Source organism: Ischnura elegans, chromosome X (assembly GCF_921293095.1).
Source record: "Ischnura elegans chromosome X, ioIscEleg1.1, whole genome shotgun sequence".
Taxonomy (NCBI): Eukaryota; Metazoa; Arthropoda; class Insecta; order Odonata; family Coenagrionidae; genus Ischnura; species Ischnura elegans.
The window spans coordinates 106,733,413-106,753,819 of record NC_060259.1 but is presented as its reverse complement, the minus strand read 5'-3'; the positions used below and the strand labels follow the sequence as shown (position 1 = coordinate 106,753,819).

Genomic DNA, 20,407 nt, shown 5'->3' with positions numbered 1-20,407 from the left:
TCATGATCAGAAGACGTGAAGAAGTGATTGATTAAAAATTATTTCACTGCTAAATGTTGAGCACACTTGTGGTGTCCTTTCAAGATAATCGCGATTGAGGAATTTGTAGTGCCTGTGTGCAAGCTTCACTATACCTTCTTTATGGAATGTTCCCGCCAATAACTTTCAATGAATTTTACCTTTGTCTAGAAGCTCATTTTCCGTTTGAAAACGCTTACCCTCCTAGCCACATCTTCATTTCAGCGTAAATATGGAAGTCACACGGCAATAAGTCGGTATTGCACGGTGGGTGATCGAAAATGTCCCATTGAAATTGCTCAAGGAGCAGTTGGGCTGCATCAGCGCTGAGATGACGGGCGTCGTCATGGATTAGAACACTACCAGAAGTCACTTCTTTGTTTTGAATAGTAATGGACGTGATGTTTCACGCTATTTCACACTCTAGCTACACTCTTAAAAAATCTCTTTTATCGGCATAAAGGTGAAGACATGTCAATGCGGAAGCCATTCGGCGAGTTTTCTCTCGGTCTCTCCGCAGTGCACACTTGGCGGGAGAATCAATTGAGGCGATGTAGTTGATGAGATTGCCACTAACCTCAAACTGACAACTTACGGGCAGAAATGACTTGAGCGTGTAGTGTGGAGAGAGCGCAGTTTCCCTATGTACGCAGTACCCGCCTGTCGCTTGTATGGTGTTTTGCTGAGCTATCGGAGATTGAAATAAAACCTCCCTCGTACATAATTTCAATCCAAAATATTCTATGAAGGATCTACACAAGGACTAAAGTTCCACTGAGTCACAGATGAATGGATGAGTCGTGGAATTGGAGAGTCACAAGATGAAAATAATTAGAAAACTACAATAAATTCATTATTATCGTTCTAAAAAATCAATACAAAGGTGATTCATTGCCAGTAATAACTAAGGGTAACCTAGCTAAATTAATTAAGTAACACGCTCAGAGAAGACGGGAGAGTAGGCAATAGGGAGACTAGTTTTTTAAATAATCGGAACGAACTAATGATTATAAATAATTATTACTACACTAAATTAAATTGATGGAAACATGAGCTCTGTCGGTATTACATCAGAGTTATAGTATCCACCTTAAGTGAAAATTCAAACTATCAGGTCAAATAGTAACTCCGTTCCAGTTAGCCTAACTCATAAAATTTGAAAAAAATCGTAAAATGTAGACAACAAAAATACTGCCTACTCTGCTTACATTAATGACCTTTATATTGAATGTTACTGCCATGCTTAAGCCAATTATGGTATGTCTTAAAGATGCCTTTTTTGGGGTATTTTCTCTTTTTTCGGCTAAAATTTCATTTTTCGTGCTTCAAAGTAATATTTAACAGAAGTGCAACAATATCAATATTTAAGGGTTTTAAATACGTTGGTATTGACTTACGCAAGTCCAATATACATAAAAAAATTTGAAATTTACAGTACGCTTCACATTCAACCTAAAACTTTCTTCAAGAGATATATGAAAAACAAAATAAATTTTTCCAAAATAAAGAAAATTTCAATATTATAGCTGTATTACTGTGCCAATTATAGACAATGTTTTACACTGGCTAGCCAGAATGGCTATTTTTGATGCTTAGAGGGTAACCTTAATTTTTGTCAAATAACATTTTTTAAATTTTCGAATCAAAAATGACAAATTAAGCAAAAAGTCTTGAAAATATATGCAAAGAATTATTAAATATAATAACTATGTAAAATTTGTACATTTGATTCCACACAACAAGTTTCTTTATCATCATCCAGTGTCGAAACAGGAAATACCAACTATGAAATACACGGATAGATGATGTCGCGTTGCGATGAAACGGTCGTCTGAAATTAAATAAGGGAAATTCACAAATTTATTTAAATTAACGCCTGGAAATATTGATTGCAAAAGTTAATTTGACTTACTTTGCTATCCTAGTTATATTTAAAAAAATCCAGATAGCTCCAAATTTCCAAAGGCGAATCCAGCATTCATCTTTCCGTGTCAAAGACACAAGCTCTCAGCAAGACAAGAGTGCAGAGGATCTTACGAATCGCGCGTCACAGCATACACATTCCCAGACCCCAGGAACGAGGTTCATCGACTTTACACTAACTTCCGAATACCATTTCAAATACCCTGAAGTTTCCCTGACTATTCCCTGATTGCAGTTACCTGTAAAAAATTGGAAGTGTACTCGGTTCAAACCTAAATAAACACACCTTATGCATGAATTGGAGGCGGTGGATTCCCAAAACACCATGGTTTACTCTCCTTCGACATTACACGACGCCTTAAACGGATATTGGAAAATGCATTACTATAATGTGATAGATTACAAAGGTAGGCCGTGAATTGCGATGAAATTAAAATAATAACCATAGGAAAAATCATCTGAATCGGTAATTGTACCACGGACACTTGGCTTTCGGAGTTACTGCGCAAAAAATTACGACGTCCAAATGCCACGATTCCTAAATGTCATTGAGAGTTTGAAAACCAGGACTGTGAATAGGCAAATCATTCACCAATGGCATTTAATATGGACTTGTTTTTTCCAATGAAGTAAACATGCATCAAAAATTTCAAATTCAGATGTGTTCATTCATTAAAAAAATAATGAAATTACTCATTCTGCTACCTGGACTCACCAATAGAAGTCTTATATTTCTAAATTTGCATAGTCGCAGCATTCCCATTCTTCGAAGGTTAGAGTCTCATTACACCTGATGGGAGTCGATGTCATTCGAAGATTTTTTCTCAGCCCAAGGCTTTAGGCTGGGAGTGACTGATATGTGTGACAGCTACATTAAGCATGAAAAATATTAAAAATATTGCCACTATTTATGACCTCGCCAAGGAATAATAACAAGATAGCAGAGATTCCAGTAACTTTTTATATGTCAGACAAATAAAGCTTACTTTGTAATTTAAAATTACGAAAGAATCAGATGCTACATATGGAGTATGTTTCTCTATGGAAGCGAGGCTTGGACGTTGACAGCAGCAGAGACGTCAATAGTGGAAGTATTCGAAATGTGGTGCTACCGAAGAATGATGAAGATAAAATGGATTGACCGTGTGAGTAACCAGGAAGTGCTAAGGAGAGTAGGAGAAAAGAGAAGCCTCCTAAAACATTAAGCAGAAGAAGGGACAACTTATTTGGCCACATTTTAAGGCACGATGGTCTGATGAAGACAATCGTTGAAGGACAAGTGGAAGGGAAAAAGGGCAAGGGACGGCCCCGAATGAGTTATATAGGACAGGTTATAAAGGATGTAAAAGAGAAGAAATATGTAGCTATGAAGAGATTAGCGGATAGGAGAGAGAAATGGAGAGCTGCGTCAAACCAATCTTAGGATTGTTGACTAATGATGATGATGAAACACAATAATAAATATAATCTCCCAATAAATTTTGAATAAATATTTAAACGCAAAATACATGGGCGCAATAAGATAGTTGAATATTATTTTCACATGGAGTTCTTCACATAATATAATATTTGAATTTACATTTTTCCTGAGATAATTTCACGGAATAAAAAAACAGTCCGAAAGAAAACCAACCAAAAATAATTATAATGTATACGTTTTAATCCTCTAGGATGTGACTGTGTTCGAACACTGATTCGATGCGAGAGGATTGGGCAGCCGATGACAAAGTAAGCCATAACATCGCCCAATACAGCAACACTTTATTTCCAGCAGCAGTGACCACGAATATACAGGGGTTGTTTCATATTCTATTTAGATGAAGTTGAAGAGCCCAATAGCAAAAGAATCAGCAAAATTTCGAGTCCAATGTGTGCTTACTAATACGAGCCAAACTTCGGCTCGGGAAACCAATATTGAAAATGAGGCACGCTGCTCACGAAGAGTTGCTCAGTTGGAGGCCTACTTTCCCGGGTACTTTTTTGACCTCAGAATTGGGAGAGAGTACGAACATACAGAATCACTGCATGCTCTCCGGGAGGCCAGATGAATCATGATGGGAGTGTTGCGGGAGTTATTGCGAAGAGGAAAATATCACAAGTCGCATCACAAATAAAATATTCCTTTTATTCCTCAATTAATCTCCAAATTTATTGTTTATCTTCCCTTGAAATGCCATCTAAAACCAAGGAGAGTTCTTCGAAGTTGGGAGTCCAAAGGACTATACCTCGGCTACTGAGTGACTCACAACATTGGGAAAATAGCTAGTGAAGACAAAAAGTATTTTGGTATAAACCTGAATGATAAGCAAACGATGGATGGGAGCATTATTGGACTAGGCAGCACTAAACAGAGTTGACAAAAAAGGGGCTTTTTAGAATTGGTAAGGCATCACAAGAGCAGGTGGTTAAGCAATATGGAGAAGCGAGGAATATCTAAAATTCGTGGTAAGGGATGGAAGTGAAATATTTGCAAACTGCGCAATATAGAAGAAGGCAGAAAACGCGATAGATGACGAGGAAGAAGGAAGTGACAAGGAATGTATACAAGAACTTACTCTCGCGGGAGTTGGAAAATGTCTTCTTCTAGCTAAACTTACCGAAACAGCAAATCACACATAATTATATTTCCGACCGAAATATTTCTTTGTGTTCACTGAATTTCAACGTTTGCCGTCCGCTTGCCTAATTGTAATCCAAAACTTAAATATATTTCCTCTATAATGTTTCGCGTGGAACTTCGCCATTGGCCAGCAATTTATCCAAATTTGGCCTAATTTATGAAAGTATTGCTACCGGGGACAATAGCGCCATGGGTATGCTGATGCAGTAGGAAATGCAAGTTAGCCGATTAGGTAATCAGAGTACTTTATAAACCAACTTTCCTTAATTCGGATACTTGTTTCTCTATCCCATCCTCAATACACCAAGTGCGTCTTTTTAAAAGGACAATCCGAGATACAAATCTTTGATCATTTATATGAACAAATACGGCCTCCTTACACTTTACCATTGATGGAGTTTGCTCTAGCATCAATCTCGACCGCTGACGTAACACTTTCCAAATTTTATCTAAGGAGCCCACTCCTGACAGAGTCTAGCGCGGTTTTGAAGTAATTGTTTGGGGTTGCAACAGCGAAGCATTTCTCATGAGGCGTGTGGCACATGGACTAGCGCCTCATGACTCCACATGAACATTTTTTGATTTTGGGACTAATATTTGGGCCGAGCAACGAATTTGCTGTTTACGTGATCAAAGCGACATATCAAGATACCTGTAAAAAATATCCAACTTCGCGGAGAATGGAGCTCGGGTCATTATAATGAAAACCTAACGGCACCGCCCCACGGATTCATCATCTAGTATTGAAAAAACTTTATTTACATGTCCGTCATAAAACTAGTGAATTTTTCAAATTCTATTGGTGCCCATTGGAAATTTTGGCAAAAATGGTGATGAAGGCTCTCTGCCCAAACGTTTATGAGAGCAATAAATTCCACAATTCAAGATAGAGATTATTAATGGAGATTCATATAGGTCCGCGTACTCTAAAAACGTCTTTGATATTGGCTGCTGCAATATTTCTATCCATGGCTTTAAAAATTTTAAGATTTCCGCCGTTCCCTTTTCACAACTGTCCGTGCCTCGTAACGGAAACCTTTAACGAAGATATGATAGCAGCAAAGTATTATTTAGATTTCAAGTTGAGAAATTATTTGGAAGAGAAATAAAGATCTCAGAAGTTATGATGCAATTGATGAAATAGTCATATCCTCGTAGTGGTGGATGTGCAGTACTAGAATTACGAGAATCTCGGCCCGAAACTAAATTTACTGCATTCTACCTAGAATCTCGATTAATATTTGGTATTCGAATGAAAGCCATTTAGAGAGAGAGAAATATTTTCATATCACTGGCCTGACTAATAACACTTAACTTCACTCCCTTCCCTGTTTAAGAGTATAATCACTCACTCTGTGATTCAACCCGAAGGTTGCTTTTAATAGATGAGGGTAGAGCTCACCCCTAACAAAGTCACGGGCGTGAGAATTTCACACATTCATGTGGGGGCTAGTTCCTTTCCTTGGTCCACTTCGCATTTCGAGGATTTTGTTTAGGAGTGTCCGAAGGCTTCACTCGCCATTTGATCCCGGGACCTCTCGAGCAGCCCCCAAGCGCCCTACCACGCTCCCTTAACATAGTATAATAAAACTGATGAATTTTTAAATGCCATTGGTATTTTTTAATTTCAAAAAATGCTTAAGAGTACATTTAAATATTTTTAAAATTCGAGTAAAATCTTCCCACCGCAGACTTCATCATATTCACCTCATCATCCGTATGAGAGCATTGGAATGGGTTTCACCAAATAGTCAATGGCACAAGCTAGCTGACATTTCATCACTAAACACCGAGGGATCCCATCGTACTCGGGTCAAATCGTACGACGAAGAGCTATCTGAAATTACGTCAATTCTTGGCCAACTTCTCGTGGCCATTAAAACATTTATAAGCCAAAATGATGAGGAAAAGAGTTGTCGGGCCCAGTAAACAGTCACAATAACCGTTTCGGGAAAGTAGCGAAGGAATACCAAATGATGCATGAGGCGCGCCTTTCCGTCGAATGATCTCCATTAATAATAATAATCCAGCGCAGTCCGAGACACGTGGGGAAGATAGAATAAGGAAGTGGGAAGGGGGTTAGTGCCCCGGGCCGGAGTCGCGATCAGGACACGCGCCACAATATTCCGAAAGTGTTATCGTGGTCATAAATAACAAATCAAGTGTAATGCAAGATATTATCATTTGCAATGATAGAGGGCAAAGCAAGAGAGTGACTGCAGGAAAGCACTTCCGCGTGTTGAGGCGCTCGTGAAATAGGCAAGTGACTCAGTGACAAGTAACAGTCACATGACGCCTTCTCAAGGAAGGAAGGAATTCTCCGTACTCGGCGGAGAACCAAGAAAGACGTCACGCCGCAGGATAAACCAAAGGCACGTCCACGAAGCATGACGGCTAGGTAATCGAAGTGTTGCTGACATTGTCTATTTGTAAAATGGGGTCGTTTACCCGAAATCGCAGTTCATTCAAAGAAATTTGACTATCTATAGGGATGAGGTAATATACGGTGAAGAAAAAAATCTTCTCTCTTCAGCCCTTCTATCGCAAGATCAAACTAGGAGAAAGCTAAAGTTATCGTCCGCTTTTCATGACTTGGTGACATCATTAGAGTTTAGGTTCATTTCCCCCTTGAGATAAAACCTTTAACTTACGGATCAATAACAATCTCTCGTGACAGTGCTGACAACAAAGAGCCACGCGAGGCCGAAGAGTATGTGACAAATGGTATTCCACTCGGCATGGTATCATGACGTCATCAACTCATCTGTAAAAGGGCTATGACCCGCTAGAAATCGCTCGAGAAGTTGGCGAGAGATGGAAAATCGGAAAAACGCGTATTTTCAATATTAAAGCTGTATCACAATCGTTCATGACAGAAAATTGGTGAACGGACCAATTACAAACGCCCTTAGATTATTTAACCGTCATCATTACAAATTTTTGTTCTCGCTATTCCGACTTGCTCACAGAGTTCTCTAAACGATAAATGAAACCTAAGTCTTCAAAGAACGACTCTTGAGGTGAATCTTGAAAGGCAGTGCCCCACACATTAGAAGGAGAGCTCAAAATTGGAAGAAGGAAAACTGACAGGTATTGTCAAGCTATGGATGCATGCAAAAAAGGTACCTAAACAATACCATCTGTGCTGATGAAACAACGATTCTTCACCGTCTACCTCCTGAGATAAAATGATTGCTATCTGAAAATGGATTTATAAATTTAACCGCACCCATAGAACAATTAAAATTCTGTGGACTTCAGTGGAGAGTACTGACAGCACCGATTTTAATTAATCGGTCAGTTATTTTTGGTTCAAGCAATTTTGTACACATTCACGCACATTTACCATTACCATCATCAAATGTAATTATATCACTGCAGGCAAAATATTAGCCACAATCACCCTTGGCGCGCCAGTTTCCCACTTCCCACGCAATAGTTTCAAGCGAGAAATAATATCAAAAAACTGACTCAAATTAACATACAATATTATTCAGCGAGATTAGTGATACTCTCTTCAAAATGGACTCAAAATACTTTCCCAGAATTAATGTCCCTCAATAATTCTACTTTGGCTTTGGATATGTAGGGAAGACGTCACTGCTTATAATACTAAGTCCAGCCGAAAAGAGACTAGTTTCAGTGTTGCGTCAAAAAATGTCCGCGGAAACACTAGCATACTTAAAATACCATTGAAAGAATCTGCGAACTTTATTATTTCAACTTTCTGCTTTTGACTCCGCTTTTCTCACTATCGCCAGTTGACGAGTGTAAGGTATAATTCATGAAGATTTCTTTTGCAGAAATGTTTCTCGGGTTTTCCACCGGTTGATGTCGTCCATGTCTCCCGACGTTTCGATCCGCGACTTGCTGATCGAAACGTCGGGAGACATGGACGACATCAACCGGTGGAAAACCCGAGAAACATTTCTGCAACTGATACGCCGGGAAAACCTAAGATCATACATGAAGATTTCTGCTCTAATTATCAGAAACGAGCTCAATGCCCTACATATTATTCTATAAAGCAGCCATTTGAATCGCCAGCGCTAAAACTAGCATAAAACAGGTAAACATTGTAATACGACTACGATCGGTCAAACAGCTAACCAACCTGGTGGTAAGAGTACGTAATTTTGGAAACGTAAATGCATACAAAAATTTTAATAAGTGATACATTACAGCCAGGTTTTGCAGAATGCACAACATATTATAGCCAGCATAAGATTATAGCAACGGGGTTTCAGGCATCTGATACAAGAAAGATATTACATTGCTTAAAAAATTCTGATATTCAATATCAACCATATCAGTACTTTCATAATTAGAACTGCAAGGAAAATTCCGATAAATTATCACAGATGTTCTCTAGTATTTAACACTTGTTTTAAAGTAATTAAAACTCAATTGTTCAAAAAATAAAAAAATTCTCATAAAGTATAGTCGATATTATGTTTTTTCCTCCCGTATCTCGAATTTTTGGGAAACCTTTTTTTTTCCTAGTATTAAACCTTAACACCTTTTTTTATATACTTTCATCCTTTATGCACACCAAAAACTACTTCTCTTCGTATTTTTCCAGAAGATTAAAGTAAGCCCTATACGAATACGTATAATTTTCTAAAAATTATTTTCGGAGGGTCATGGAAGATTAACTGATTTGCACCAAATGATGATGTTCACCTTAGCGCAAAATCACGCAGGGGATGAGGGGATTAGATAATTTGGGAAAGTAGTGAAAGGCAGAAGGATGACCAATATTTGGTGGAATGAAGGTTGCGAGAATTTTGGCAGAAGAATAAAATACGGTATTAACAAAGTTAATCCGAGCATGGGCTCAGGGTGAACCAAATGATACCTACGACGAAGATGAATAAATTTATGATGAAAATTAAGTAAGGAGCGCATGCGAGAGATAATGAAGGAGGGAGAGTGGATTGTGCTGAGATAATAGTGATAATCGGATGGCAGCAAGGAAAAGTGCCGTGAAATCTGAGTACTGAGGAGCAAACTAAAACAATTTACATGTTATAGTGTGAATTAGACAACTCTGGAGGAATGCAAAAAGGAAAAGATTTTAAGAATGACCATATTATATGCTAAATATCTTTAATCGTCAGACATCTGACAGGTGTCTTGACAAGACTTGGTATTGGATTGTAAACGCATAAAGTCAATAATTCCATTAGGTATGTTCAAATAAGGAAGTAGACTACGCATTATTTATCGCTTTTATCAATTAATAACGTTACAAAAGAACTATACATTCCGCCACAGAAAGTTGTACTTATGTATAACACGAAACAGGACTTCAGCTGCCAGTTGCGATATTTGCTTGACACATAGGAATTGTATCATTAGATACACCGTGACAACACGTATTACAGGTAAACAATTATATTTTATGCATTCATAACATTTAAAAAACATAAAAATAGTTAAGAAAGTAGAAACAGTATATTAGCACCACTATATCCGTTTCCAGGTTGCTAACTCCCCATAAATCTAACAAACCTGAGTCCTCGCCTCATATCATTAGAGCAAAATATCATTATGTCCGAAAAAGGAATAATAAAATGGCTGCTATATCCATGAATTTCTGGTCAATGTTCTGTTGGTTACAATTACAATCGCCCAACTCTGTAACTGTAACTCTATTCTTACAAATTACGATCTGTGTCCTATCCAAATAAGTGCCCATGAATGCCTGGATGCTTAATGAATTATTCTGAAACACGGTGCTCGAAAAAATTGAATATTGTTGGGCCCTAAAATTGTGGTTTTAAAGTCAAAATATGGGTAATGGTAACGTTTAGATTTTACCAGCGAAAATAAAAATAAAAATCTTGATAGACAGGGCAAAAAATATCACAGCAAAAGAGAAATCGGCATTTGCAATTAAGTAAAGAGAGATGCCGGTTTCAGATCACAAAGCAATGCATCCACGAGGTAGTCTTAACAGTTTAGAACGAGGCGGAATGGTGGAAGATCGGCACATCTTGGCTCCGACTCTGCCGCACCCAGCGGGGAGGGGGCGGAGAGGAGCGGCATTCAATGCGATAGTGGACGCCTGTCGGACAGCCGGATTACTGCATTTCATATCCATAAGCCTCCTTTGGGAGACTCTGCGGCGGGGGAGCGCATTGATTGGACCGTAGGCCCTCCAAGTCACGAGAGGGGCTTTGGGTCCACTCGGAGGCCTGCCTCACGCAGAGCCGCGGGCGGATTTGAGGGCCGGATCGTTCGCTCCCTTTGTCCATATTTCCCGGGGGACGAGGCGGGCGGAGTCGGAGTGGGTGGGAGGCATTTGACCGCACTCCGACTGTGGCGCCCGGAGAGAAGGCGGGAAAGTGAGAAAATGGCGAGGGAGAGGAAGAGCCGATTAGCCGAGCCCCGTTCACACCGTTGGGGTTGAATAGTGGCCAATATGGCGGCTTTAAGGAAGTCTCCCGCTGACTACATGACTCCAAACAAATACTATCCGCTACATGCTCCTTTGATCGCCTTAAAAAGTTAGTGCCACGCAGAAGGATAGAATAATGGGGGAAATAATGGTTTGCAGTCGCCATTGCGTTGAGAGATATTTCAAATTTCATTAAAACTTATATCACAGGCATGTCACTTTCTTCGTGTTTATTCATTTCAATGAAAATAAAATTTTCAAAGGCAATAACGAACATGAAATAACGCTATCACGATTGCCAGCCGGTCAGAACCATCGCATGATCTCGAATATTTCGATTTCAAACTTCGCCCCACGTACAGGAGCAGAAAGTAGTTGCCGTTTACATTTACTCCAAGATTTTATCACATTCATCCCAGTAGCGGTAGCAAGATACTGTAAGAGTCTAAATATGTACTGTAAGCTACCTTATCCGTGTAGAAATTTTATAATATTACTTAGGCCTCATGAAGCCTAATTAAGTAAAACTTAAGCTCCCCTAAATTCTTAGCAGGAGCGTAATTTACCGAAACTTTACCCGCTTCGCAGTTCTCGGAAGGAAGAGAACCCTTCGAGTTACTGGAATAAAGCATCACATAAAGCAATTTGCATTATATTTCCAAATTTAGGATAGAATTTTCCTTCCACTCTTCGAGGACAACAACATATAGATGGAAGCTAAACTATAATGCATGAAAATAATGGTGATGGGCCGCCATAGCGTTGAAAACATTTCTCAGCTTTCGTCAAAACCTTCCTTAGTCCATGTAATATTATTGTTGATTATAGATTAGATTCTCCCAATGTATAGTTTTTATACGTGTGCAAGCATTGAATATCTTTCATACCTCCACTCTTATGTGTGTAGATTAATATTGTGAAAATGGAACCTTTCCGGACGGGATAGTACACTGCGAGTGTTCAGTGAACGGAGATGATAAAATTCGATTTTCTACGGGATTTAATCAGCTAGCTAATCTTAGCTTCGATTTTCTATTGATAAAGTTGAAGAACTAATTCTAAGGCCTAAATATACGAGACCCCAAAATCAAACTTGAAACAAAAAAGAAATTTTCAGGAGAGAGGATTAGCCATGCTTTGTTTTCGGGGTGGTGAATGCCGTTAAAATAAAAAAATGTGATAATAAAAGCCATATTTTGTCGCATTTTGATTATTATTACAGATCTTACATAATTATTCGGACGCTTTTGAAATTTTTTCCTCTGTTTCACCAATATTTATATTTGCAACATATTTCGATACAAAAAATTCTCGGTATTTCATTTATATTCAAGAGAAGAATTTTTGTCAGTTAGCGCTCCAAATAAATTGATTCTACTGAGTTATTTCTCCTTTTTTCGGAGGCCCTCTAGCCATAGTCTCGTACTTATCTATCAATAAACCCGTCATTTAAAGGAGCAGAAAACGATAAGTTTCCTTTTTAACCAAGGATCATGAGGGAATTCAAAATATTTCGCTCCTTCCTCTATAATTACCATACATGGGCCCTCTGCTATTTTCTATATTTGTCAATGACATTTCAATTGCGATTAAAAATTGTAAATATATGATATATGCAGATGACCTTCAAATATACATCCACACTTCGATTGAAAACATAGCTGATAGTATCAATCTAGTGAATCATGACGTGAGAGAAATCACAAAATGGGTGGGTAAAAACCACCTCATACTGAACTGTTTGAAGACGAAAGCAATAATCATTGGTAGCTCAAGGATCCTAAACAAAATAGATTATAATCACCTTCCTCCAGTATTAGTTGGTGACCATCAAATACTGTTCAGCGACTCTGTTCGCACTCTTGGACTAACCCTCACAAAAAATTTGTCTTGGAACCAACATGTGAACGAAATCTGTAATAAAGTTAATATCACTATGTATCAACTAAAACTGCACAAGCACTTACTTCCTATATCCACCCGAAAAATGTTAATTTCTACCCTGGTTTTCCCTTCCTTTGACTATTGTAGTCTTGTTTATAATGACATGCCTAAAGAGCTTGATAAAAAGTTACAAAGGCTACTTAATTCATGTGTAAGATATGTATTCAATTTAAGAAAGGATGTTCATGTATCACAGTACAGAATCAGCCTTGGTTGGCTAAATCTTTGTAATCGAAGGAAATATCTACTCGGTGCTCTTCTTTTTAAGATTTTCAGAGAGAGAATCCCCAATTATCTCCGGGAAATCTTTATGAACAGATCAGTTACCACCCATATGTCTTCCCGCAAAAAGGACTATTTATGTTATCCTACTCCACGTACTAATATCTACCAGAAATCATTTCTGATAACGGGATCAAAATTCTGGAATTCTCTCCCTGAGGATCTTAGACAGAGGGGCTCCATCCATGCTTTTAAAATTAAATTCTACATGGATTTACTCAGTGGAGAGCTAAAATAAACTCCCACGAAAATACAGCCTATTATGTATCATTATTATGTATTATGTACTATTGCCCAATATTCCGTCTGCCTATGATGTCAAATTTCAATCCTTGTTACGTGTTATTTCTTTTTTTTATAGATGTGTATCAAACAACTTTACTTGACATTTTTCATGAACTTTTGCTTTGATGAGCCATTTTTTTGTAAATTGTGTTTTTTGCTCCAAGGGTTTTTTCCCAGAGCATAATAAATATCTATTCTATTCTATTCTATTCTACATTATAGCAGAGGCGCCGACTTATAAAAAATATTGGGGGGCCCATATCGGTGGTCTTGCTCCGGGAAGAGGTTAAATTCAAAGTGTGTCGCAGCACCGAAACACCTTCATGATTCATACCACTTGTTTTAAGTTAACCTGCGCACAACCTTATGGTTTGTTTTAACACATTGTTGAATTTATTTTAAAAGGTAACTACCGTCAAGCATGGGAAATAAAAAATACCAATATATTTTTGTGATTTCACAAAGCATGATATAACTAAATTATTTTCCTGAATTATTGAGGGGGCTCCGCCCCCCCAAACGAATCTTTGAGGGGGCTCGAGCCCCCTCAGGCCCCATGGAGTCGGCGCCACTGCATTATAGAAACAAAATCGGACGAAAGTGCGGCCCCTTTCAAGGACTACGAAAGAGGGAAATGCCTTTGCGACACAGAGTGCACTTTTTCCATCGGGGAGACAACTCATTAGCCACTTTGAAAGACTAACCCAAATTACCGCCCGTAAAACTACCGATATTAAAATAGCCCCCAAATCCATCTCTAATATGCCTCTAACACTGAGGAGGAAGCAGTCCCGCTACTTATCAGACAGAGAACAAATGAGACGGGCAGAAAATCCAACAGGGCGAAGAAAATCCGAAGATGCATTCTTGGTTGCCAAACTGCATGACTGTCTCCAATTGAACTTCCAAACGACCGTAAATAAAATGCCTCAGTGAACCTGGCGATACTTAAGAATCAACAGTTTTTATGTATATTTTTGTGAATTTTGGAGCTGCTGCTTTGATTTTTTCTGTGAATGGACTATTTTGCGTATATACTTTATCCATTCGTGGGGAAATGTGCAAGTGGTGAAATGGATAGGTTTGAAGATGTGCCGTAAAGATGCTGCAGTTAATGCAGAGGAATTTGGAGACGCAGACTTAGACTTGTTCAACGCGAAAGGGAGACAACCCAACTTAAGTCTCTTTTATTTTTTCAAAGAGTCTTTTAGGCAACAGAGCAACCTTCTTCTTGATGCGTCTGAAATTCAGGTGTGGCCTCAATTAATGATTTGAAGATATTGCCTATGGTTAAAAAGGTATGTAATCCATGATGCAAAATTTAATGTTTCAAGTTCTTTTTCATGAAAGAAACATGAGTATTTGTTATTTCTTGTATCGACTGAGCTGTAAATTACTAGAACAAGGAAATACAAGGTTCAGTCACTTTCAAAAGTCGGTCTCCACGGCCAGTGCGAACAACTACGTTTTCCGCTGAACTCGAAATTCAGGTATTGCCAATGCCTACTGTACCTTGAAAGGTCCAGTTTGACTCAATCTCACCGTCCGCGTAAGTCCTACCGAGGCATTCTTCACTATTCCTAAACTCTTCGCGACTTCCCCGACTACCTGTGCTAGAACATAAAGTGAACCACAAGTTCTCAGTCACACGATTCTCACCCTGATAGTATTCTGAGATAGTCTCAGTAGCTTGGGTTTCACTAAAAAATACCGAAATATATAAGCGTCGCAATGCACATAAATGGAAGAAATGGAAATCACGATTTACGTCTGAAAGAGTATTCTAAAAGTTGCCCACAAAATAACCTTCGAGATTATACCTCTAACGCATTATTACAAAACACCATCAATGCATATTGTTCGATGTTCAAGTATTTTATTTCTGGCAGGCGCATTCACTATTCATAAGCAATTTCTTGGGATATATATTATCCTACAGTTTTCTACGTGTCTCATCACACGAGATATCCAAATTACAAATGTGCGTTAAATTATTATGTTTACTTTGGTATTATATTTATTCTAGTCCTAACTAAAATTTCCTTAAGCAAATATTTAAACAATTCTTAATATGTTCCAGGTATTAGTAAGTAATTAACCCACATATTCACACTCATCAAAAGTTCGAGTGTCTTAATAGTTAATATCATAAATATATTTGCGATAGTCAAAAACCATCGTTAGAATTTGATTTAGATTTAAAAGATTTTTTTGCCTATTTTAAACAATTTTAAGGCACATTTAGTAAATCTTTTATCTTTGCCCCTTGAATTGAGAGGTCAAACTACGTCTTCCTCCTTCTTCGTTTTTTCTGCTAGAATCGGGCATAATATCATGTATGCCAATGTCCTCCACGTTATTACATATAAGTTATTTCATATCGATAATAGAACTTACACTCACGTAATGAAAACCCTGAGTCAGTCTTGCGGGTGAGCAAATACTGATCATATTCCTACCAACACAAATCTACGCATGCATGATTTTCATCCGATAAAATACACTGTAATGAGTACCTGATGTCTATTTCCTGATGATATACAACCTGATATCTATTTCAGCGCATTAATTCACACAATATGTATTAGCTACCAAATATAATGCTCGGGATATAGCGAGTTACGGTGCGGAAACTTACAACGACGACGAAAACGACAACGGTTAGACGACGGCGATAGAGGGACAAGAAAAAAATGAAGGCATTCGAGATGTCAGAGTAAAAAAGAACGGAAAAGGTGAGATGGTGAACGGAGAGGAAAAGAAATGAAGAAGTATTATCCATAGTAGAGAGATTTGAGGTAAGGGGGGAGGAGAAGGATGAAAGCAAGGATATGGATAGAATGAATGGGCCTAATGCGAATGGGCGTTACTGTTAATTAAAGTGGTGAGTTCAAGTTGGGAGGGCGCAGGCGGGGTGATCCGTAAAATCTTCCATGTAATCCAACACTATCAGAATACCTTTAATAATAACTGAATATACTCCCTTTTTCATTTTAGAATGGCAGGTAGACTGTTTTCCTATGGCCACCATAGCCCGTGGAGACACAATCATAATGCCACGCTGATGTTGCTCTCACTGTTTTGTCTAAAAAAAACACCGGACAATACTAATGTATGTACTAGTATTCCCCGAAAAGAAATGGACAGCACTTCCAACGACGCATTGTGGTCTAAAAGAGTGCCATTTTACTCAATGCCCATAATTATCTCGCTACTTCTTTCTGTAAAAAAATACTTATCTTTAAAGTAAATCAAGGCAATCCTATTGCACATTTGAAACATATTATGCAAAAATTATCTTCTCTCATAGAACAATTGCCCAACCGGTGGTTTCATTCCCGGCAAAAAATTAAAATACTGCAAATAGAAAAGTCTTATTTTCTATTTACAGGATGGGAATAAGTTGCGGTATTCAAAATGTCGGCACCACTTGTATTCCGAATAAACTTAAAATCGGGGAGTAACTGCTATTTCACTTGTAAACTTTGAAAAATGACTGAAAATCCCTCGCTGCCAACAAATGTGAACGCGAGCATGGATAGTCACAAACGGCAATATTAACTTTGGCGTATATATTTACTTATTTTTCACAAGACTATGTGGAGAAAAAAATAATGGAGTAATATGATGGGAATTCTCGGATAATTTTATTTGTTCTATATGTGCTGTATAAGTTCACCAAACGACTCGGACGCTCCTCTATCTTCCTCGCATGTCTTGCCGGTTCAATCCTTAAATTATTCTCCGCTTCCTTCAATGGCGGAAATGAGGGAACAGTATAATCAACCCAAAAATATGCTACTGAAGTATATTTTAATAGTTAAAAGTTTAAAGAAACCCGCTCATTGTAAGAGAAAAGCGTAATTACATGGAAAAAAATCTTTGGCCTGACAATACAAAACCGGTGGATGCCATATCATTTCGTCCCCAAAAATGTTTGTCTATTGTATTCTACTGAATACTTAGCTCTAAATTGCCAAACGATTTCAGCTAAAAGCAAGAAAAAATAGTGACTGAAGCTTATGGCGATACTTACAAAACCTTATGCACGAAAAGACTTCAATTCTTCATGTTCTATATAATTTTTTTAACATTTGAGTCCCCGAGATTCGAGTGTTCGAGACCACTGACAATAGAAGTTGACTTGTGATTTTACTGACGCCTTATTTCTCATTCAGAGGAATAACGTAACTAAACATTTCAACTTGTGATTCAAAAACTCGTCTTCAGAGAAGTTGCATTGATAATTATATAACGTGCCTTTCCAGGTAAAAATAAAATCCATGTCGTACAAAAATGTGAAGAAAACAAATAAAAAAAAGTTTCCTATTCGACATTTCAAATCGTCCACCTGAAAAAAATGTTTTTTTTCCTATCACTAGTCAGAAGACACGCACGATTCCTAGTTCACATTGAGCATTCAATCCCAACGGATTGTATAGTCTTTGAGATATTCTATGAGAATAGATTCGCGGGTGAACAGGCAAGATGAATGTGAATATAGTGATGAGGGAGTGATTCGGGCGCTCGCCACTCCAATGAGTTCCATCGAAGGCCAATTAACAAAAATATTGATCTCTTGATGATAGCGTTCGCTTCTCAGCAAGGATTAAAGCCTCCAACAGCTCCAATTTTCTCATGACATCCCCTCAATCATACCACGATGAATACGGATTATGGCGGTCACTCTTTATAAAAAATAATCAGAAATTTCCTTGTGTAAATTATTCGAGCACAACCATCTGACAGCATTAGGTAAATGCTCTGAGACTTATCGTCATCCTATTTTCTCCCTGAAAACATTTTTATCATTTCAGATCCTATACTCCACTTAGCACATACCACGATCAAATTCCATTTAACTCACTTCTACTCACAGAAAAATAATATTAAGGCTTTCAATCATAGTTAAATATAACCGTTTTTCTACAAATGATGAATAAGAAAGCGCCACTCTTCTTGAGGATGTTGTGGTGATAAAGGAACATATCTTTTTGCAAACCATTCCCTGCACTTCTCGGCGCTGGGTAGGTCAATGGTAAGCAAGAAAATGTCCGAGGTTACTCCGAAGAACACTTACTTCCTCCTTTCCTGCAACTTATCTCAGCGTCCAGAGCTTTATGTGGGCTCTCATACGGAGGACTATGCTGTCCGCTACACGAGAAACGTGGTTTCCCCATCATTTCTCCATGGAAAATATTCTTAAGGTATCTTGGCAGAAGCATTTCATGCAGGCACACAGACTTTGAAAGGGGAGGTCTTGGGAAGAATACGAGAGAAAATAAGGAGATCTTATTTATATATATTGTAAGGAGAAAATAAGTAGATCTCTGACACATATATGAAGGGTCAAGAACAACAAATCCGACTACAAGTAAAGGATTTGGTGCTGCGATTGTACAAATATTATTATTAATGAATCCCCTAGAGCTGGAAAATAATTTTCTAAACTATATTAACTAATAATTATAGTACAAACTAACATTATGTTAAAAGGAAATAAATCACAGATAATCGGACAAAACTTAAGGACATACCCTATATCTCATGAAATTCCTGTTCCCTGTATCTGGTCAATCAGCAACGTATGGAAGAGAGTGCTAACCAATCAGCGCTCAGCGGAAGGACGCCCAGAAGGGTGGAATAAAAGGTGGTGAAATTTGAGGCTTCTCATCTTCGGCCTGGAGACGAAAGCAGGATGGATTTCGACACTGTAATCACTCATGAACAAAAAACGCGGGCGGAGAACCCGGAATCTTAGATTCATCATGAGCATCGCCGCGGAAACCTTCGCAAGCATTTCCTCTATCTATAAGCTGTTCGCAAAAGTTGACGGATTTTTAATGTAACTAAAATTCATTCCATCATAAAGCAATTGCATTGCATGATGATAGCAACACGCTGCTAGCATTTGAGTCTACATTCCAGCTTCATACTATTTTCCTATTTTTCTTCGATTCTTTATTTTCGGCTGACCAATTACGAAAATTGAAACAGATTGCGGATACTTTCGTATTCTACCGAGAGCAATAGTGATGTTAAATAATAATATGATATCCCAAAAATACGTTTGAATTAAAGATGAGGATCAAGAAAAAGCCTATGTGGCGGAAAATTGACATTTAGCCTCAAAATTTTACAAGTAACAACGAGTTCGCAGGAAAAGACAATGCTGACAGAGGTAAGTGCTGGCAATTCAAATTAAAACCACTCCTGCTTCCGTAATAAATCTTAGAGCAAAAATGCCTACTTTTCTATATGTTGGGTGGGATGATTTTTTAATGTACTCAAATCAATTTAATTTCACATTTTGTGATCAAATATATTTTACAAGGATCGAACATATCGTGCAAGTTGCAAAATTTGTAATAAAAGGTTGAAACCGCGTCTTTCTCATTAATTTTTTGTGAATTATCAGCAGAAGTGTTAGTAGTGCAGAGGATATGGGATTATAAGGATTCGGCATCGGTGTGGGATTAAGCTCTCACCATCGGATCGGGGCTCCAGTTCCACAAAAAACGGGTTTTTCAATTCAATGGTTGTGTATCAACCTCTGTGGGCTCGGTCCGTAGCAAACCTAATGATAGATAATGGCTCTGGGGACCACGGGGGCAACCAGGCCAACAGTACCCTCCGAAGAATCACGTGCAATCGTTACGGGTTTAGAGACGCCACCTCAGCTAGTATTACGATTTTTTCTTCAGAGAATTTGTATCACTCCTCACAGCAGATTATCAGATGCTTCCTTCAAAGTTCACGACGTACGAAATATGGCTTACGTGTGACGGTTTGCGGTGCCTAGTGCAATATGGACTCAGCAAAATAAAGAACGGGACGGCAGTGATAAAATATGCTTTGACTTAATAAGCTAGCAAGAGAATGAAGGTGGAGCGATAAGAAATTTCCGATATTGAGACGTTTTTTCCATTGCA

At 38.2% G+C, this 20,407-nt stretch overlaps 1 protein-coding gene across 3 annotated transcripts in view; it reads right to left on the bottom strand.

Annotated features, from left to right (window-relative positions):
- Positions 1-20,407, bottom strand: part of LOC124170605 (tolloid-like protein 1) — a 370,867-nt gene that overhangs the window by 235,439 nt on the left and 115,021 nt on the right. The window lies entirely within an intron of this gene.